A 24,128-nucleotide genomic window follows, 5' to 3' on the forward strand; every position below is an offset into this window, starting at 1 on the left:
AAAAATTGTCATCAAACTATACAAGAGGCTTCGTTTTCCTAGAAATGTGTGACAAACTAATTTTTCTTAAATACGTATCTCTTTTTCACTTTTTTTGATTTGACTACAAAATATTGGAAAATACGTTTTGTTTTTATTATAATTCCTCTTCTCATAATACAGGGTATCCAAGGTAGCCTATAGTCAACTTTTTATATCAAATTATCGTTACTTTACTACTTGTATTGTATGAGTGAGAACATATAGTACACTCATAGTGTGATGTGCGTTGATAAAATAGTACGATGGTTTCTATCTGTTACCATTTATAATTACAATTATAACTGAATGCGTTCGGAATTCGTAAGGAATCATCACAATTTGAGCTCGGTATTCAAAGTCTCTAAATCTCAAATGGGAGAGGCGTCTGTGGTGTTTTTGGGGGTGGGTGGGGGGGGGGTGAGGAATTGGAGTCTATAAATTTGTTTCATAAAGATATCCAACTGATTAATTTTCTCTCTTTTAATTAAGGAAGTAGTATATAAACGTTATGGTTAATAAATGACCATTGACCAATTGACCAAAACAAGTTAATAACTAAAACCAATTAATAATAATTATAATGATTCTAAGAGAACTGTAGTCAAAACTAGGTAGAACAATTTCTTTTATTAAGTTTAAATATTGTCATGACACTGTCCTTGATTTCGAAATTAATCTGACTTTTATTTCAAACGTTGTGTCTTGTTTTAAGTATTTAAAAAGCTTCTAATTTGCATATATAGAGTGAAGAATGTATATATTTTCACTTCGCTTCTTTGATCACTCCGCCATGATCAAATAAAGTAAAATAGTTCCGGTTTGGAGATCAAATCAAATTAAATTTGATTCAGTACATCGTCTGTTGTTTCGGCCTGTTTAGATTGGTAGCTTAATTCAATCAATCGTTTCAGGATTCCAACCTAAAATTGAGATCAGAGTGAAACTAAAAAGTTATAACAAGTATTGTTAACTCTCTCTTTCATATTCTGAATACGAGAAATTTATTAGCGAGAAATATATTGATTAAAATATCGAATTCCTCACAATATAAAATTTGGGAAATAACGACTCAACTATCGATAACAAAAATATGGATACTCCTTTCGTAACGTCACAAAGAATCATCTTTTAGACAAATTGTAGTAAAAACAACAACAAGTGTCTAGTATAAGCCTCGCTCTTAACTTGTGAATGGACCTTTTAATGTAGTTATACTTTCTAGTTTGTTTTGATGCCCCATCTCATGCTCACGTCTAAGGTGTTTCATCCTCTTCCTCATCGTCTAACACACTCCCAGCCTTGTTGGTACTTGCTGCATCAATTTAAACTGTGTGCTCTCCTCATTCTTCTATATGTCATATTTTATTTCGATTCAATGATTTTTCAACTTTCAAATCATTTGAATATCTTTTGTTTATTATGTGAATATTCAAAAACATTATCACGTGTTTAACATCAAGTGCAATTCTTTATTTTCCATTCTTGATCATGTTTTATGTTTCAGTTTATTTTTTTATTTTTATCCATTGTTAATTACACTTTACACTAAAGATTAAAAAAAAAATGAAAGTTATCTTAAAGAAAATCTAGCATTTTGTGGTTTTAAATCGCATAATAGGGAACGTATTGTGTTTGGAATTATGATTGGTAACTTCCTTAAAATGACGTCATGCTTTTGAACCGAGTTTTTGGTTGATTTTGATCAATGTTAAGGAAAATTATACGCTAAGATTCTATAGTTCATTTTAACTTACATGGTAACGTCTCATTTGAATTAATGAAAGGATTGAACATTTTTAAATTACCAGATTAATTATTGCTGGTGATTGTTACCAAAATGAGAAAAAGAAACAAGTTGTTAAAATCGAAAATAACTCTTGAATTACTCACAACAAAATTGCTAGGTTTCTTATTTTGGACTACTTGCAATACAATGTGAAGTTATATTGGTCCACCCGACAGACTCGACTAAACGCAAAAGTCTGTTTGACAATTATGAGTGAAATACTAAATTTCACTACTATAGTTCTACTATCATTCTAAAGCCTTCAGCCATTTAAATGAGGTAATTATTTACAAATACTCTATTTTACTGATGAATTGGGCATATCTATGTACGCTTACAATAGCAATTCCATTGCTTTACAAATTTGACTAGATATATTAGTTACAAGAAAAGTTTGATAAAACGTTGAGTTTTAACTAAATAAAAATGTGGTTTTCATTCGATATTTCAAGAAATTCTAGGCAATATTTCTTTTTTTGAAAGATATGAACAAGTTTTTTGCGATTTCTGGTCTTTTGGAATATTTCCATTTAAGGCTTATTGTTGTGGCAACATACAGAAAGTTAAATGCCAGAATTATATAATTTATATTAGTTTAGGATAATTAATTAGTAAAGTAATAATTCATCGATGACCCACGGTGTATTGTTCGTTCGGTCTAAGTTCACACTGATTAACGTGTGTTTGTGTTAAAACCTTTAAAACCGCAGGATTTGATCAACGAAATGCATTTTATAATATTTCCTTATATTATAAGTATAAAGTTCCGTTTGTTAATTGTTTTTTTTTTCTCATTCCATGTTTTTAAAAACAAAACAATGCTGTGATTCGATTCGATATTTCGAGTAGTAGCGATTACCCGGTATATGTTATCAACCGTTATCTGTCTGGTATCGTTATTACTATAACTAAACCCTTTTTTCCATAACTATTATTATTATGACTATTATTATAAAAAAAGTGCTTAAGTTTTTTTTTTCATACATTCATTTAGGGGCAAAGTTAGTGTGTATATTTCTGATGAATGGTCTCCAAGTCAGAGATTTTGCGGTCTTTATTCAAATACTGAAAGTGTATATATACATACTTAAAAATGCTGTCAAAGGGCACGAGTCCAAGATTTGTATATATTTGTTGGCCGAGGACGAAGGACATCAATACATTGAAAAGATCAAGAGAAAATACCACCACAGTTTTCTGTTATAGTTTTTGTTTTGTTTATATTTTTTTCTTGATTACCTAACACTAGCTTATATTGATTGGAAATATCTATATGGAAAGGGCGATAGAAAATATGCAATTTTATTGTACATGAAAGGGATCAAATAAGTTAGATTGTATAATAATAATAATAATAACTAAGATTTATAATACGTTAATTATAAACAAAATAGTTGGCAAAAGCGCCATACATATAAATATGAATAGAAAGAAAAGCAAAAATAATAATGCAACAATGAAATATAATTACAAATCAAATTGAAAAATGTTTAGCATAGAGGTAGGTTTTTAGTTTAGATTTGAAAAGTGATGTATTAGGTATACATTTTAAATGGTTTGGGAGGGAATTCCACAATTTGGGACCAGAAACTGAAAAAGCACGGTTGGCACGGTTGTATGTGTTGTCATCAAAATGTAAGGTATCAAGTACTTAAAATGTGGTGTCGAAATGAGAAAAAAATCAAATTAAACAGACCTAAAAACTTACTACCACAACAAACAAATAAACAAGACAAACATTACAGATCAGTGTTGTATAATTTAAAGGGTTCGCTAAAATATCAATTTCTTCCAGGTCTCTGTGTCTTTATAAACATCTTCATTGAAGAGAAAAGAAGTCTTATTTATTTATTTCAAAATATTAAAATAAAACTTGTTTAATTGTTATGAGTATAATCATAATAAAAAAAAGGAATAAATCTGTGGAAATATTTAATTTGCAGATAACTCTCTAATCACGTTTGGCAAATATTTCATAAAGATTGTCTGTATTTGCCTTGTTTCTGGGGAAAATATGAAATATTTGCCTATGTTTACGCGTGAATGAAAGATATGTGTAGTTAAAATTTTATTTGCTTCTTTAGCGTTCCATGAAATTTCTATGAAGTATTTTTTTGGGTCGCTCCAAAAATGTCATTAGTTCACAATTAGCCTTCGATAGATAATGAAAATTAATCAAACCTCGGTTTCAACTCTTACGTGCGGAATTAAAAAGGCCATGCTTGCCTTGTTACATTAGTTATCAATGGAAGTTTTGGTTGGCCAAGTATAGGGTATTAGATAGTTTTCCACATCCGTGTACAACCAACGTTAAAAGACAGATTAACAAAGCTAGATTAAATATGTTGTTTATCAGACTTGCACTTGATGCTATATAGCTTCGACTTCATCATTTGATTAAATATCTGATATGTTTGTGTTGTATGTTTGAGTATTCTTATAGTCTACAACTGAAAGGGGTTTTAAATGCCAACTTCATTCTTGTAGCAGCACGTTTCCCATAACACATACTTTGTAATCTCCTCGAATACCCGTCCCGACCCAACTACCCGTCCCGACCCAACTACCCCCCCCCCCCCCGCACCTTCCATATCAGGCATAAGTCTTTACAGGATTTTAGTTTGCTTTTTTTCTAAGAGGACACAAAATAGATTTCATATTTAAATTTCTTGGATGAAGGATGGAAAACGTAATTCTTTCCCCTCCTCCCCAATTTCATTATCAACGTCATCAGAAGAGGTGGGTGCGTGTGTGTGTGTAGGGGGTGCGGGGGGGGGGGGTGCTGGGAAGGGAGGGGTGGTATGTGACAAAAGGAAAACCACGACGTCTTAGTTTTCTGTGTAACTTATCATCATTAGAGCCATTCGCACCAAAACATGCTCGAACATTATGTATCTAATTGTGAAGTTACAGAAAAGCTCATTTCAACGTTAACGGATCATTCGACCAGGGAGGATCCATTTTATCTATAAAGGAACACTTTACGGTTGAGAGAACGTGTCTTCACTGTTAACAAGACTTTGCATCGGTAAATAGATCATTCCAGAGGTAAGGATCATTCATCGACAAACGATCAGTAATTTCATCAGGAGGGATCACTTTATTCGAAAACATAATAATGTTACCATTCCAGGATCCTTTCAAAGTAAACAGGATATTTCACCAGAAAGGAAGGATTCATAGAAAAGGTTCACTTCACCATGTACACAACATTTCACATATAACAGATCATTTCACCGTTAATAGATCATTCATTTCTTCGAGAAAGGATTATTTTAACGTTAACAGGACATTTTACCAGAAAGGACGGAATCCTTCATCGAGAAAGGATCAAGATCTCTTTATCGAGAAAGGATCAAATTTCAATCAACGACATATGTGCAGAAACATGTCTATAGACTAACCCACCGTTTGTGTTCGTCGGCAATAAACGGGTAGGTAAGGAATTTGTTGCTATTTGCATTATACTGTTTTGAAAAACTGCAAGAGAACCGTAACAAATCTCATTTCATGGTAATTCTTGTCAATATTGTTTCTGTAAATATGTCACTCAGGTGAGAATCTTTGTCATGGATATCAAATTTTAGTTATGGCATTAAACATGTAAATGCGACCTGGTAATAATCCTAGTCCCTACAATCCCCACCCCCCTCGAACCCTAATACATGTATGTCAGATTTTCCTAATTTGCGGTCCGTGGGTCACATCCGATAGGCAAAAGATTTCAGTCTGGCCAGCGAAATAAATCTACAATAAATCTTGCAATTAATAGAGTGCGTGGATCTTATAAGGACTTATACTTGAACACTATACCGACGTAACCTTTACATAGTGACATATTTAATTCTGTTTGGCCCTTTTACTCCAACCAATATTTGTCTCTGGTACTCTTAGATAATTGATTGAGAACCGCCTTTGAGGTGTTTCCTACTCTGTCATACTACAAGTTTTACCATAAGCTGAATCCAGGAACCACGTTGTGAGGGTTAGTGTAGACAGCGGTTACCTTTACGTGTACTATTGTGTGGAACATCATGAATGCATACCTGTCATTGTTTATTCGCTAAACTCTCGCTTTACAGCGTCGACGTAACCTACTTATTTTTAAAGCCAATTGATGCATTGAACAACGAATGAACAGTGAATGAATGGACTTTATCATTAGTACACAGATCAAACAATGCATACCTCGTGAAGGTAACGGAAGGGCAGGCTAGGAACCTCGAGAAGGCGTATGAAGAAATTAACCTCCTCCAAAGCACAATCTATTTAGACCACAAGGTAAGTACATTAGAGAATGAGGTCACGTTATAATGTTGTTCCTTTTGTGCTTTTAGCTTTCCTATATCTTCGTTTGATTGTGCACTAAATGTTTTGTAAGCAAAAGTCACCCAAGATGGAACCTGGGTACGAAAACCAAACAAAATGAGCATCTCTCAAGCCCCTGTAGTCCCCGTATATCTAGACTATTACCGTAGCCATGTTCACGAGGCTCATACGCCGTGTGAGATATCACGAGTCCATTCGGAAGGGAATGGAAAACTATGTGGAGGAAACGTACCCATGCTGAATCACATAGGCTACACTAAAAACCCACACCATAACACTCCCTTAGAACAATGAAAATGGGTATAACATGATACTGATGTAACTAAGGTTACAGATTTTTACTGGTTCAGAGTTCAGATTGGTTATAAATATTGTTTATTTTTATTGTCACTATATACAACATTTATTCACACTGGTGCTATAATTCTGCTGTAGAAATATTGACCAAACAAGTTGTTTTCTAAGATAACAGTTGTGTCAACGTGAAAATATAATACGGCATCATTTAGAAAAGTAAGGTTAAAACCTATCAATCTACCAAACTTTATTTTTTGTAAATGATATGCTTTTCTTTTTACTATAGAGCGAAACTAAACTGCTACATGTTAGTCGGACCGGATAAACGACAAGTGTCATCGACATCGCAGAATGTGATCCTGTTCTCTCGATTTTTCTTCCTGAAACTCAACCAACCATGCTTCACCTTGTAGAAGGGAAGGTTGAAACGGGCTGCTAACATTAATGTACGGATGCTTGTACAGGACTTGCTGAAATCTGGGCATATAGAATACAATGAATCGAGGTAAATAATTCTTCTTCTTCTTTGATTAATAGGGTTGTTCACGGTAAAAAGTCCTGCCAACCTACTTGCTCTACTACCCCTAAGTTGTAAGATATTTAAAGATGAGATTTGCTTGATAAGTTTCTTGGTCTGCAAAGACTTATCCTCCATGAATTTACCCCACTTCAACCCACTTCCGTCTTTACCCCACTTCACCATTCGTGGTCCTCAAATAAATGTTTGTGGACGCCCTGGACATAACAGTGATTAATTCCCTCAACTGGACAAGCACCGAAAGTCACATGCATTTGAATCGATAAACAGTGAGACATTTTGAAATATGTGACATAACTGTGACAGAATCACAAAATATAGATGTCTTTAATTGACAACAAAAATATGTCATCTCTTTCATCGCAACTCACATCTTTTGCCAAGATAGATAAAGGTATACTATTTCTATTATATAATATAATGAACAAACATAATGGAAAAAGTCTTACAATACAAATTTTTATTCTTTTTAAATTTCGAAGGAATTTATACATCATGGACCGGATTAATTTGACAAGCTTTTACAACAGCCGTCTTGGATGTGCGGACTTTGGAAAAGTTGAAAATATGGAAATGATTTTGACAAGGATTGGAATTTTGGACGATTTTTCTGAATATGTATAGATATGGTAAGTTTCTTAATAACATTTGACAACTCTGTAAATTGACCTTGATTTTGTGAAGGCTCTCTTAATACTCTCTGAAGATATTGTTATATTTTAATAGTTCTTGAAATTGTTCCTTCAAACTCTCTCAATACTCGCTTACTATGCTCTCACACTCTGTTAAGATGCTCACATGATCTCTTTATACTCTCTTGATAACTCCCTTAAAATTCTGTCGTCCCTCTGTAATATTCTCTGTAATACTCTTTTAGTACTGACTTATTTAGTTTCCTCATGCTCATCTACTTTTCATACGCTCTTCATTATCTCTTAATACTCTCTTAATACTCTCTCCATACTCTCTCCATACTCTCTCCATACTCATCTCTCTATACAACTCTCTCCATACTCTCTCCATACTCTCCACATACTCCCTCCATACTATCTCCATCCTCCTCTCTCCATACTCCTCTCTCCATACTCTCTCCATACCCTCTCCATACTCTCTACACTCTCTACATACTCTCTCTATACTCCTCTCTTTATACACATCTTTCCATACTCTCTCCATACTCTCTGCATACTCCCTCCATACTATCTTCATGCTCCTTTCTCCATAGTCCTCTCTCCATACTCCTCACTCCATACTTTCTCCATACTCTCTCCATACTCCTCCCTCAATACTCCTCTCTACATACTCTCTTAATTATTCCCCACTTTTTCTGGTATCAGTCACTAACTCTCCGTAATATTCTCTTGGTACTATATCTTAACTTTTTCTATTCTCATTAACTATGCCATAAATAGATTTCTATCTCTTCGTACTCTCTTCTCTTCACAATACTTTCATACTCCCTTCATACTGTCTTCAATCTCTTTCCATACACTCTCTTCATACTCTCTGCATACTCTTTCATTCACTCTATTCATACTCTCTCTTCATAGAATGGTTTGATACACTCAAATTATACTCACTCTTCTTACACTCTCTTCAGACTCTCTCTTCAGACTCTCTCTTCAGACTCTCTCTTCAGACTCTCTCTTCAGACTCTCTCTTCATACACTCTCTTCATACACTTCCTTCATGCTCTCCCTTCATACTCTCTCTTCATACACTCTCTTCATACACTCCCTTCATACACTCCCTTCATGCACTCTCTTCATACACTCTCTTCATACACTCTCTTCATACACTCTCTTCATACACTTCCTTCATACTCTCCCTTCATACTCTCCCTTCAGACTTTTCCTTCATACACTCTCTTCATACTCTCCCTTCATACTCTCTCTTCATACACTCCCTTCATACACTCCCTTCTTACTCTCTCTTCATACTCTCCCTTCTTACTCTCTTCATACGCTCTCCTCATACTCTCTCTTCATACACTCCCTTCATACACTCCCTTCATACACTCTCTTCTTACTCTCTCTTCATACACTCTCTTCATACACTCTCTTCATACTCTCCCTTCTTACTCCCTCTTCATACACTCTCTTCATACTCTCTCTTCATACACTCTCTTCATACACTCTCTTCATACACTTCCTTCATACACTCTCTTCATGCACTCTCTTCATACACTCTCTTCATACACTCTCTTCATACTTTCTTCATACACTCTCTTCATAAAATCTCTTCATACGCTCTCTTCATACACTCCCTTCATACTCTCTTCATACACTCTCTTCATACACTCTTTTCATACACTCTCTTCATACACTCTCTTCATATTCTCTTCATACACTCTCTTCATACACTCTCTTCATACACTCCCTTCATACTATCTTCATACTATCTTCATATACGCTTCATACACCCTTATACTATACTGACAAGAAATCTAATAAACATTTTTAAATACTCTGTCATTAGGAATCGATCCAAGAGGATCGCTCCTTTTTCTGCCGGGTCACATTTCGGCAGAATGAGAAGCAGATATAATCTGCAGTCATGTTTTCATTTTATTGATCTAATAACAGCTTTCTCTTACATTTGTACACCAAATTCCCCACACTTTTACCTAATTCATCGATATATAATTCAACAGACGATTGCAAATTGATCACATTGATACGGTCTTCCACACTTTTACACAACATGAACATTAGGTAATGAATACTTCCGATCCCCAGAATTTCGTCTCGATGACACGTTTTATGTCATATTAATCACATGCTAAAGCAAATCATCAAAATGTCAACATATTTAAAACATATTCTTAATTATAAAGTCGATAATGTGACGGATCATTACGGGATATTTGGTAAGAAAGCTGTCGAAAATTGGCCAAAAGCAATGAAAAGAAAGAGTTTACAGAAGAAATTTCGGGTGTACGTTTGTCCATCGTGACGTCAGAGAGGTAGATATAAAAAACATTGAAAGTAACATTGAACTTTCAATCCACAAACTCGTATTTTCTCGAAGCAATGGGGATATTTGGCGTATAGAAAAACCGAGTGGGGCAGCACAATTACCGGGTGGCATTCGATTTATAATGCTGTGAAACTCCCCGGGGTAGCTGACAAACATACTACAAGATGTAAGTCTGTTTTCACAAATTTTAAATTACTACGTCTCAACTATATTTTTTGCCTACTTACATAAATATTGTACAACTGAGCTCGGACTATAATGTACAACAGAGATTGGACTAACAGCGCGCGTGTGAACGATTATGGTTGAATTGTATGTTAAAAAGAGAGGTACAAACTTCACTTCTATTCCTCGGGGATTCCCCCCCCCCCTCCCCCTCATTCCATCCTCAATGTTAGCTACTCTTATGTCCACTGTGTTCCTACCACTTCGGTTGGACCATTAACAGTACTTGCTACTGTTTAAATCATCGTAACACCACACTGTTTGTGTTATATAGATTTGATGGAGTTTTTGCGCTTCGGTGAGAATGCGAAGACCATCAATAGCTCTGTATCACTAGACCGTGTCTTTGTTCCACTAACCCAAAGGGCGTTCAAGCTTGTGCTTAGTAATTGGGTTAGCAATGATTCTCCTCCTACAAGCCTACTCACCCGCGCGCGGTTTGACACGCCTTGGCGCGCGAAATAAGCACTTGCCGAAGTTCTGTTTTGTCTGCTATTAAAACGCGTGAAATCAGTACCGTAATTGCCGTGTTATCACCTTACACTTCAACAGTCAAAGAATTGTACAGCTTTTTTTTATCTCCTCAATTCTTTTTTCCTTCTCCTTTCCAATCCCTTTTTTTTTTTTTCCTTTCATTTTTTTCTTCTCCATCTTCTGTTGGTTTGTAATTTGCCCCAGTTGTTGTGAGAGGATGATGTGTGTATAAGAAGGCTAACTAAAAGTGTATAGTATAACCTTACTCAAACGTAATACACTATTGCTAACCTTGGCTCGCTAAAATGAATCACCTTCCCTGGGATGTTTTCTCTTTTTTTGCTTCTTCTGATTTTTGCCTCTTAAGTTTTTGCCGCCAATTCGAACCAAGAATCGCTTTATATACTCAGGTAGGTTCGAGTAGGCCAGTATCTTCTTTCTCTGCCCCGAATGACATATTACTACCGTAACGGCGAAATGCACAGCCCTAGTTTCAAAGAGATATAACGGTTCTGTTTGTCCTTACAGACTGCCAGTCTTTACTTAAAGTGATAGGGCGATTTAAAGGCTTCACTAAATTAAAACTAAAAAAAAATGAACATCAAAATATATTTCTTCGAAAACGAAATCATTACAACTTTTGTTCAAAATTGTTAATAACAAAATTTGAGAATTTTTTATTTTTTTAAATTTTTTTCTTAATGAACCTTAAATGAAAGAATACAAAATAAAAATCGTGTTTTGACAAAAACAAACTCAAATGATGAGGACGAAATTATTTTTGACGTCTTAATTTCTTTGCTTTTTGTTTTCTGGTCTAAATGGGCGATAAATCAAAGGACAATACGTACAGTAACTCTTTAATCTTTCGACAGCCGTTCACTGGTTTGAAGATTATTGTTAAGTGGACACTTTATGCAAATTCTTACCTTGTCTCCCCGCTTTGAAGCATTGTAGGAATGGATAAAGTTACAAGAAAGGATAAATATTAGAAAGAAAGAATGATAACAAGATCAAAAGAACGAAGAAGAAAAGTGAGGAATAAAGGTTTCGTTTTTGGTCAAATTCTGCTTGAATACTATATGCTGATGTCATTTTAACTGTGACCGAGAATATATATATATACTACGTCATCATTTGTGATATCCTATATGATTTGACATATACGGTTGTGGGTTACAAGACTATAGTGCGCAAACACCTTACAGATATTTATGTATAGGCTACAGGCATATACACTGACCAATACTGATTTTTTAATTGATATCTGTCTCCATAACGTAAAGCCTCTTTTGCAAGGCGTAAAGTACATGGGCAGAACGGTTTTGATGCCTAAACTGTCACAAATGTAGTCAATATCTTGTGAAAGTTAGTGTACTTTATTTAAGAGCTTAATGCTTGTATATATATATATATATATGTATATATATATATATATATATATATATATATATATATATTTATATATATATATATATATATATATTTATATAGCATTATTGCCTCATTTGCATATAAGGCTCGAGGCGACCGCTGATATTGCCGTGAAATGATTAGGCTTAATTAACAGCAAATTGCACTTATCTTTGCATAATGAAAATAAATGTATGAATTCTGTTTGAAAATGTACTTGGGTTGTTTTACAATATTGCCACTACATTTTTTTGTTTAATCTATAACCTTTGAAATAATCTGTGACGGTGGGTTTAAACGGAAGATTTCAATACCAACTTGGTACATTCTATTAGTGTATACCGACACAAATTAAGTTGATCACGACATAACGAACTTAAAATTGTTCAGTGCTACCCCTGCAGCCATTTTGATAACAACAGCTATATATATATATATATATATATATATATATATATATATATATATATATAAGACTATATAACATCGTTCTGCCAACATTTGTGAAATGTTCATTGTAGGTGAACATTCTGCAAAGGCGGTCACTGAAACACAGTAGTTAAGGTCACAGGAGAACTTGATTTGATTTACAAACTCTACAGAGAAGTAATTGATTTAACGATATTATACAGGCTAGACTGAGCGGTTAGTTCACCGTGCTCCTATACCATCTGACAATCCACCGCATGACGTCACCCTCCTTGGGAAGATATAGAAAATGATTTTCACTTGATTTAACACGGCAGTTTCATCTCATGATGTGGAGAGACTTATAAATGTATAAAAGTTATAAACCATTCTCGAGGAAAAAAGTTCAGCAATGCGAAAAACCAGGAACCAGAAACAGGAACCAAAAATGATAACCATTTTGCCTAAGCGGTTTGTGCTTTATATGTTCAAATATATATTTGCGTTTGTCATGTCACATCTTCGGGGACACAAATTTATTGAATCAATATGAAAATGAGAGAAAAACAAAACAAGACTATTACTTTGTTTCTTCATTATTGTTACGTCACATAATGAGAATCTTCAGTTAACTTGTTACGCATGCGTACAACACCAAAGCCGTATAACCTACAACAGCTATAGCTCTAGATATCTTCAGCTAAGATAATTTGCATATACGAATCGGGCAAAAGATGTAACGGTCATTACATGTTAATTAGCAGCTATTAATTACCGTTAATTAATGGTAATTACAACCTATGCTGTGATGAATCTCTCCGTAGGGAAAAAATAATAATTCATTGTGTTTACAAATAGCACAACACCAGCCTAAAACCTAAGTTTAATTTATACCATGGGAAGTGGGATATATTTTATAATAATTTTAGAAAATTAATAATAAATTTAAAAAAAAAATAATGAAACTAACTACCTTAGGTATATTGCTGATCTCATGAACCTTCTTTTTCATGCCAACACCAGCTGTAAAACGTATATTAGTACCGTTCCACCAGCTTTATATGGCTATATCAGTTAAAACTGGTGAATTAGAGAAAGCGTTAATTAGTTAAAACCGACCTATGTTAGTAACACTGTATACCATACGTCACATCCTTCTTACAGTAACAACTGTCCGTACGTGTTTACTGTTGAATATATACCTTGTTAAGATGGTTCAATCAATTAATCAATCAATTTTACAATAATAAAGCGTCAACTAAATTATGTTAAAATGTACGTGAAAATAAGAACGAAACCTTTAAGAGTATATAGTCTGGTTAAAATCCGTTCAATCGTTATGCATAGGTTTGTACTTGTATTTTGTACTTTGTACCTGATTTGAATAGATGTTTTTCTTCTCAGTAGGTAGTGGGACTTAAAGTGTAACACATGTTAATAAATTATGACACACACCAGTTTTTAACCGCATGGTAAAACGGTTCCTCACCTCTCAAAACCAGTTTCAACTCATGATATAAAGCGATGAGGATCGGGTGACTGCAGTATACACATAATTATGACACTTTTCATGAGCGCAGCCTTTACTTTCGTCGATGTTCCGGGCAAGATTTATATGGAAAATTAATTCTCGTGTATAAACAGTGAATTGATTTATTATTATACCAATTATGTGAAAACAACATACACACATATATACCAACCAAACAAACTGAGAACCCCCTTCCCTTCCCCTCCCCTCCCCTCGCCCTCCCCCCCTCCCCCACACCTCCGTAGAAACAGAAACAACACAAACAGATTACCTGCTTAAAGTCGTACTGTAAACACAGCATATCTGTCTTTTTATGTCATTTATGTCCGGTAAAAATTTGATAAACTCCTACATGAGAACTTTTTATATTGTCACAAAGTTTTACGTCCACTTTCTTGAACGAATAAATAGATAGTCTATGAGATTCATACTTTTATATCACGAAACATTACTTATGGATGAAGTAATGGTGTCCGACATTACACATATTTACACGAAACTTCTTTCTTTGAGACAAAAATGCGAAATATAGTTTGTCTTAAGCGTATAAACTAATACCTAGCAAGCACAAAACCCAAAGCAATTACGGGTTTCACTACAGGCTTATTCGATATAAATTCTTTATCAGATTTATCATCCTATTTAGTAACTATTTAACTTGAAACAAACTTACATTTTTATGGAAAATGAGAAAAAAAATTGATCGCCGTGGGTTAAATTTAATATTTTGATAAAAATTTATGCAAATTATTTCTGTCACTACAGAGCCCTTGACGACGCCTCGTCTATTCTACAGTGTATTCGTGTAAAGTCTATAAGCCTAGGCTAGTTATCCTAACGATATATAAATATATTGTATATCTCAAAGGGGTTGTTGTAATGACCGAATCAGATCTCGTGTTGCAAATACACACGGCTAATCTAAAAATTCTTAAATTAGTAAAATAATACAACATTTTGGTTCTTATTTCATGATTCCCAACCAAATGAATTTCCCGAATGACCTAACAATCATTTTCGAAAGATAATGACTTTAGGTTGGAAAGATTGAGCGAATATCGCTGGAAAGACTTCTGCAAAGTGTTAACTGAACTATACACGGTATTAAATATTTAAAACGAATCTATAAGAAAGCATTCTTAGTTACAGACGTTAATATAATCAATTTCGTTTACAATACCAAACACGTTTCCAAGTCTATACGTTTGATTCCAATGGGTATAACGTAGATCTATATCGTACAAAAAACTTTTTTATCATCCACTTTTTTTTATTTAGAAGACATTGGCTTATTATCGATATCATTTTTGATTGAAAGCAGAAGTTAAAACAAAGAATTAAAGAGATAATATTGATTCATATTCAAGTAATCATTTTGATAAATTACAGGAAGGCAACACGTTTGGTCTTCCGGGGAGTCATGCAGCCAAACTAAGGGGAAAGATGAAAACTCATACCGTGGAATTAATATGTATTTAGTGTATAATATAAAGTATGTACTGTCGCCAACATACACACTCAAGTATGAAAGACAAAACCCACATTCCATCCTGTTCAAACAATACTTAATATTTGGTTCTTTGATATCACGCTTTACAGCGCATGTAATGACAGTATGGAAAGTATGAGAAGTATGAATAGCTTTATATAACCTGTTTCAATGATATAAAGTTTGGATACTGGTCATACTGTTTGTGTAAGAAGTATGCTTTGAAACGTGACATTGAAAGTATCGTAAAAGAATGGTCCTGGAATAAGACAACTGTCGAAACTGGTTGCATTCTCCGAGAAAAAAGCTGACAAATTGTTGAAAACGTCAAAATTATAATTAAATTAAAAAAAATAAGAGTAAACATAATTAAAAATTGTGCCTTTAAAAAAAAAACACATTCAAGTACTGTTGCGTGATGCACACATAACTCATTATATCCGAAATTAGTGAGGTAACTCTGTGGTTTGCAAAGTTATACACATTCCCCTGTTTATGATATTAGTAAGAGGGATTTGGAAAGGGAAATATAGAATATTGTCCAAAAAGACTGTATTATTTCAGAAAATAATGTAGATTTAGTAGGAACATTTTGTCCATCAGGGGTGAGATAGCCAGGGTACAGAGGGGGCACGTGCTTGTCCAGTTTGGTGAAAAACCCTCAAAATGCCCTTTTCATATATTAAATGTCTCCCTTTTAAAATGTTCCCCTTTCGTTATTTAAAAAAAAGTGCCCTTTTGGTGAAAATTTAAAATGTGCCTTTTTTGTGACCCCCAAAAAAGTAATTAATAAAAAGTTGAAAAATTAGGAGCAAAACAATTTAAAATGTGCCCTTTTGTTGAAAAAACATTCAAATGCTGGACCTTTCTGCACACATAATCTATTTTGTCAGAAAGTAGGCGTGGTAACTTTTTGGTTGGCAAAGAGATACATATCGCTCTGCCCCTCAGTGTTTGCGCCCCCTCCCCACCCCCCTTACCACAAGGTAAATCCTCTGCCACCAGCCCCGGTTGTCCATTTAGTAAAGCACGTTACCACTCCGTGAAAACATATATGAGAAACAAAAGTAACCTTAACGTTGGTTTTAAATGTTTTCATGAAATAGTTTTGATCAAGTGCCCTTCAGATTTCATTGACGAGAGGAAAGGGTTATCATATCTCAGCAGAACGAGGCATGTGTCTTAAAGGGTCACTTCAGTAGCTGAAGTTGATGCTAAACAACAACAACAAAAATTTATAGAAATGTTCTGAATCTGTATAGGTCAATACCATATCCTTATAGCCATTTTTCTTTTGGGAAGATATGAACTGTTCATGACTTGGTGATATGTTTATGAAGTATCTGGCAACACTAGAGAGAATCTTATCAATTTGACAGTGAACTGAAATGTCTGTTTTTTTCCCTCTTTTGTTTATAATATTTAAGTCATTTAGCTAAAGAGGAATATAATATTTCTACAAAAAAAAAAAAAAGAGAAATTGATAAATCCACAATTTTGATTATAAAAAGGACTGTACACCTTTTGAAGAATATTACATATATGATGGCACCACACATCACCAACTGTGATCCACGTCACTGGAGTAAGGGAGGGGTTTAACCATGTCAAAATAGGTCATATTTCAATCTAAATTAGGCAATCATTTCGAGCCGAGAATGAAATGGTGAGATGGAGTTTCCCGCCAACTGTGTGGCATATATTTCTCTTTAAACTAGCCTATATGTGTTGTATTGTCTCCAACCGGAATACCTCTTTAAAACAGTTGTCTAAATAGTTGTGTATTCATACATTCGCTCACGCTGAGAAGAAAAAAGAAAAGAAAAAACAAACCTGACTAGCAATGGACAGATTCATCAAAACTTTACGACTGAAGGAGTTATCATTTTTACTAAATTTCTGTCTCTCGTTTTGTTCAGCTCCTATAGCCACACAAAAACTGAGGTCTGCATTAAAAAGCTTGAAATAAACATTTACTTGGGAGTAACCTTTCCAACTCTACACTTCCTGATTTGACAAATACCAGAACCAAAGTCATTTATTAATTGTCTGTCGATCTCGTTCGTTTTTATATCAAAAAACAAGAAGGGGGTCCGCCTGTATTACTCTATCAATGCCATAAAAACAACGGAAAAGAAGAAGAAATTAAATGAGCACTTGGCGAAGTTAATCTCTGGTGCGTGGCTTTTCGCCCCTAGTTCACACCGTTTGTAAAGAATCATTTATAAGGAAGCCTGAAAATATAGGGTGGTCAGACTGATAAAATATAGATTCAAGATAAACCGTTTCGCCTCTTAATGTAGAATTCATTCACAGCGGGTCAAAACGGAATCCTACTTAACAGTGTCACGTGACGCTTGACAAACGCGTGTAACTCGTGACCTAATCAATACTAAGCACCGTGTGACACTATTCAAAAGTTTTTACCTTTTTTTTCGTCGGTTGTTGTTGAGTGTCTTCTGTTCGTATATAGGTATGCTATTTCTTATACCGTGTACACAATTATTTCATCTTGTGAAGTGTACACAGTTATACTGTTTCTTATATCGTATTATATATTGTACAATGTACATAGTTATTATTTCTTATACACTATCCCGAGTTACATGTCTTACACCGTGAAAAACAGTTATTTGATCTTGTAGAGTGTACACAGTTATACCATTTATTATACCGTACTATATATTGTACAGTTAACATAGTTACTATTTCTTACACCGTGTACACAGTTGTTATATATTGTTCAGGTTACATAGTTACTATTTGTTACACGGTGTACATAGTTATTTATTCGATCTTGTACAATGGACATAGTTACTATTTCTTACACCGTGTACACAGTTGTTGTATATTGTTCAGGTTACATAGTTACTATTTGTTACACGGTGTACATAGTTATTTATTCGATCTTGTACAATGGACATAGTTACTATTTCTAACACCGTTCACACAGTTGTGATATATTGTACAATTCACATGGTTATTATTTCACTACCGTGTACATAGTCATTATTTCTTATACAGTATACCGAGTTACATTTCTTATACCGTGTACACAGTTATTTTATCTTGTGCAGTGTACACATTTATACTTTTTCTTATACCGTATTATATATTGTACAATGTACATAGTTATTATTTCCTATACCGTGTACATAGTTACTATATCTTGTACACTATACCAAGTTACATTTCTTATACCGTCTACACAGTTGGTTTATCTTGTACAGTGTACACAGTTATAATATTTCTTATACCGTATTACATATTGTATACAGTTTACATATTTACTATTTCTTACACCGTGTACATAGTTATTATATATTGTACAAAGTACATAGTGATTATCTCTTATACCGTGTACATAGTTATTATATCCTGTCCACTGTACATAGATTATTTCTTATACCGTGTACACAGTTGTTATATATTGTACAAAGTACATAGTGATTATCTCTTATACCGTGTACATGGTCATTATTTCTTGCACACTATACCGAGTTACATTTCTTATACCGTGTACACAGATATTTTATCTTGTACAGTGTACACGGTTATACTATTTCTTGCACCGTATTGTATATTGTACAATGTACATAATTACTTTTTCTTACACCGTGTACACAGTTGTTATATATTGTACAATGTACATAGTTATTATTTCTTATACATATACATCTTGTACATAGTCATTATTTCTTGTACAGTGTACATAGTTACTATTTCTTAACTGTGTACACAATGGTTATATATTGTACAATGTACATAGTTACTACTTCTTACACCGTGTGCACAGTTGTTATATATTGTACAATGTACTTAGTCATTTTTTCTTGTACAGTGTACATAGCTATTATCTCTTATACCGTGTACACAGTTATTATATCTTGTACAGTGTGATAGTTACTATTTCTTTACCGTGTACACAGTGGTTATATATTGTACAATGTACATAGTTACTACTTCTTACACCGTGTTCACAGTTGTCACAATGTCTCGTACCTTGTATAGTGTCAACATCTCTTGAACGGTGTACCTCGCTATCATCCGTTGTACCGTTGATATCAACACCGTCTCACATACCGTGTCCTATATACATCGTCACCGTCTCACTGTCTTTTACACAGTGTACTTTGACCGTCTCTGCAATAGTACAAATCTTTACCACCCTTTTATACCATTTAGCATGTTACTTTTTGCCTTGAACATTTGGGGCAATGAATAGAAATATGTTATAACATGTACCTCATATAGAATATCAAAAAATTAAAATATTAAAATATTTCCATATTTTCTTTGTTTTATAACAATACCCAAAAAGAGTAATTGATGCATTTCACACCTGAAACAAAGCAAATTAGGTGAAACATATAGACAATTATTTCAAGGGCAAAGGACCTGATTTACCCACTCATAGAAAGTACAGAACTACAGAGTTCAAATTTTTGGCCTGAAAGATACTTTGAAGGGAAAGTTCTAAGATAGAGTTCCACCCCAGATCGGTAAAACATAAAAAACGATTACCCGACATATCGCACGGAAGAAAATTTCATCGGAATTATTATAAGTATAAGTTACTGTGTTCTTTTTCCCTTCCCGTTTTAGGCCATAAAGATACACTTTACGAGTAAGTATGTTTTCTTTTGTCGATTAAATAATGTCTACATGTGCTTCGTGTTCACATAGAAATCGTGCGTTCACAGAAATATGCACGGAATAATGACAAAAACACCATAAAAAAGAACAAACAAACAGACAGGAAGAAAGAAAGGAAGATAGTAAAATGTTTATTTTACGAAGGATTTTGGAAAGTAGTTCTTATATTACCATCACATTAATGTTATGTTGCTGTTATGAAAACAGGTTACATGTAACAGTTAATCAATATAAAGACAAAGAAACAGACACAAACATGAAGAACAATAGAGAAAGGAACAAGGAATTAAGTAAGCTGGAAATGGAACAAACAACAACACAAAACAACAAATGATGGTCTACTGATACATATTTCAAGCGAAACCGAAAAAAAATATTGTAGACTTTGCTGTATGGTTCTTTGGTAACCCTATAGACATATAAGTGTGAAATAATGTAGTGACGAAACTAACCCCTCTACCTACCCCCCCCCCTCACCCTCCTCCGTCCGAAGGTGTTGGTTATTCTCCTTGTCACACCCCTCTTCTCCCCTCCCAGCAGGTTATCTTGACTATACGGCAGTGTTTCAAAGAGAGAAAACGACATTCAACAAGTATTCTGGATAATCTAGGTCGGGTTTTTCAACTATTGCGTATCTTTGAGCCTCTCACTGTTCAGCAAAGCTAACACGGACGTAAATTACCTAAACTTAAATCGATACCGTGAATACAAACATATCGAAATTCCTTTCGACAATTCCGTAGAATTTGTTCTACACACTTTATTTATAAAAGGTATAAAGTTCGAATTGTGTAGAATTCCACACGCGGTGAACCTTACTCACACTGAGCAATCACGATTTTAGGCTAATCTTTGATTCTGATGTGATAATTACAAAAGCGCGCTTATTTGTTCTCATGGGACCAAGTCGGGCGCATATAAAAAGAACCCCATCAGAAATAAAATAATAACATAAAACGTATCTCTTTTTGACACAAGTTAGCAGTGTTGTGGTTTACCGGATGTTTCTTGTTCCTGTTCCGTATATATATATATATATATTATATATATATATAATACATATATATATATATATACAAACAAACGGACTATTGCATACCATGCCCTGTAGCTACCACTATACGTTGCCTATTGCATTTACGTATAGTGTTTTGTTTGTGGCAGATTTTGGTGTACACTTTAATAAAAATAATATTTTGGTATCGATTATTTTGGTTAATGAACCAAAACTCAGGTTTAACTTGGCCAGCTGCTCTTTACGAAAAGAAAAGGGGGGAAAACCGCAAACGTTCCCCGGGGTGGCTGGCAGAAAAGATGACGGAGCTGCACGGGTCAGGAGATGCCCCAGGATACGGCCGACCTACGATTTGAATTCACCGAACGTACTGTTGTTTTATTCCCCAGTGTCCGTGACTCAATGTAACAAAAGAAACGACTGCAAAACAGCCAATATAAATGGTTGAAGTCCAAGTTTGAAGTTTTTGTGTGTGTGTGGAAAATATAATTCTATTTTCGAATACATATTCCAGATGGCACAACCGATGTTTCCTAACCACACGTTTAAAAGTGAACCGCTGATCTGCTGAATAGAGTAAGAGTAACAAAACACATAACTCTATCCTAGGGGCATCAATTTGTAATATTGTGGGATAGTATACCAATTGAAAATAACAGATTAAAATTGAAACATCAACTTTATTATTCGAAATGGTTGAGGGAAAAGATATTTCTAGTCGATCTGGGTCATTGCTATAATAATCAAAAATATTTCAAGAATAATATTACATGAGAGCGGCGTCTTTTTTATTAAGGAACTCTTGTTTTAGAATTATTAAATATTCAAGAGCAAATTTATCGATCTGCTTTGGTATTTAAAGAAACAAAACTTGTTTGCAACCCTCATGCAGTAAATCAATAAATATTGTCCCATACTAATATATGAAAATGAAAACATTAAATCAAAACTAAATGATAAATAAATGAAAAGAAAACAGTAATGCACAGAAAACCACAGAGTGAGATCAAATATAGAAAGTAATAAAATAGTCCCAGGTAAGAAGATAAAATTATTAAAACAAAAATCTCAGTTAAGTCTGTAATTAATTAGGCATGTATGTGAATGCAATATTATGCCAAAAAGAAGTATTATTTATATACGTAAAATATAGCTGTACCTAATAAAAAAAACATAATGGAAAAGAATGTTAAGAGTGAAGAAAGAAAAGAAATTCAAAATGGGTAAAATTTGGCCAAAATGGAGGTGAGGGCAAAATACCCTTTTCTACACATTTCATTAAATTCAATAAAGCTCTTCAGTTGTTTAAATAGTGACCTTTTGTTGCAGATGATTCAAATACTGGAATTTGTGGCACAAAATGCAGAGAAGATCCATTTTGTCGAGATTAAATCAAAGTTACATGCGTCACTGCACTTCGAAGTTTATCTCACCCAACACCCCACACCCCCTCCCCATTCCCCCTATTGAATCCCTATCCAAAGAAGTCGTTAAGTGTTTTTTCAAGTTTAAGTTTACCCGGTAGACTTTTTATAACCTTAATCCACTTCATACCACTTTCACTGAATTCACTTGCGCAATATTTTCTGCAAAAGTCGTCTCTGTCTCGTACAACACGGCACAACGCTTTAGGCTATAGGCACAGTGATGGTATAATAGTGTAGTAAATAAAGGTAAAGTGTGCAATAAGGATTTTGCTTGAGAAAACGACACGGTCCTTATCAGTTCAAACATCTGGTGTATATATATATATATATATATATATATATATATATATATATATAAAACGCAAACCCACAAATTTATATGAAAATAAAAATGTGTACAATTTTTCTACAAAAATGTTGCAGGTATTAACTTTGGAAATCTTGAAAAAACAACCAGTACTTTTTGCGAAGTATGAAATATCTAATTTGAAACTAATACAACAAAGTACTAATACAGTTTCGCTCGGCGTGTATTTGCGCCCACGGGTGATATCAGGATTCAAACACAATCTGCTGCTTTAATCTGATAATAAATAATGAATTTGAGGTAAATAAAGAAAAACACAATATCCTTCTGTGAAAACAGCCTGGTCACAAAATCAAGAGTGTCAATAGAAAAGAAGAATAGCTTTTTATGAGTATAAAATCCCTGTTTGAATAATATGCAATAATGTTCATTTCCCTCACAAACCATCTTCTTGAAGTTCATGAGTATTGGTCCCAGATTAAAGAATGCAAAAACTGCTAGACGTTTTCAAAAAGTACAGTTTCCAGATGGCTCTACATCTCTGAAATTGCTAAATTAAACCATTGTTCCGGTGAGGTTAATTGCATTGAACGCAGTATAGTAAAATGCTTGTAATTAAAGTGTGAGCTCCAGTGACCATTTTTGGACTTTCTAGCATATCTGGGGGCCAATACACTAGTGCCTCGGCTCACTCAGCTGCTGGAATTAAAAGAAAATATTTTTTCAACAAAGTATAATCTGTAAGTTTTAAAAATTTGACGTATCATACTTAAAGGCTGAAATATACAAAGTAAATGTTATTGCTTCTACTTTTGGATCACATTTGTTAACCTTTTGTTTATAATTATTGAAGGAATGTTAGTCAGTTAAGTAGCGTATTCTGTGTTACCCAAACTGATTAGCAGAAATTATTTCTAATCCGCATTTGACGAGGGTTTTGTCCTTAATGACAGAGAAAAACTCACATGTGGATTTACCCTCGTAAGACAAATGACCTATATATGTTACTAAAACTAGAGGCACAGGTACAAGAGGGTGGTGGTGGGGGGGGGGGATGCGAACAGAAGCGTTAAATTGCCTTATCAGTGTAAATTAAACATTATCACTGAGTGCAGTCTATGTCACTAAAATAAAATTTTCCCCGTTATTTCCAAAAGTTTTGTCAGTTTCCTCCTCCCAAAAATCTATAAGTTTCGATGCAATCTCAATGTTGCTGTCTGCTTTTCCTTTATT

At 34.1% G+C, this 24,128-nt stretch overlaps 1 long non-coding RNA gene across 1 annotated transcript in view; it reads left to right on the forward strand.

The window, feature by feature from the left end:
* The first annotated feature begins 5,845 nt into the window (after positions 1–5,845).
* Positions 5,846–24,128, forward strand: part of LOC139962411 (uncharacterized) — a 30,669-nt gene continuing 12,386 nt past the window's right edge. Inside the window, exons 1-3 of the long non-coding RNA XR_011791237.1 lie at positions 5,846–6,088; positions 6,720–6,938; positions 7,454–7,600. This is a non-coding gene — a long non-coding RNA (uncharacterized lncRNA). The remainder of the gene's footprint in view (positions 6,089–6,719; positions 6,939–7,453; positions 7,601–24,128) is intronic.

This window comes from Apostichopus japonicus, chromosome 21, assembly GCF_037975245.1.
Source record: "Apostichopus japonicus isolate 1M-3 chromosome 21, ASM3797524v1, whole genome shotgun sequence".
Lineage (NCBI taxonomy): Eukaryota > Metazoa > Echinodermata > Holothuroidea > Aspidochirotida > Stichopodidae > Apostichopus > Apostichopus japonicus.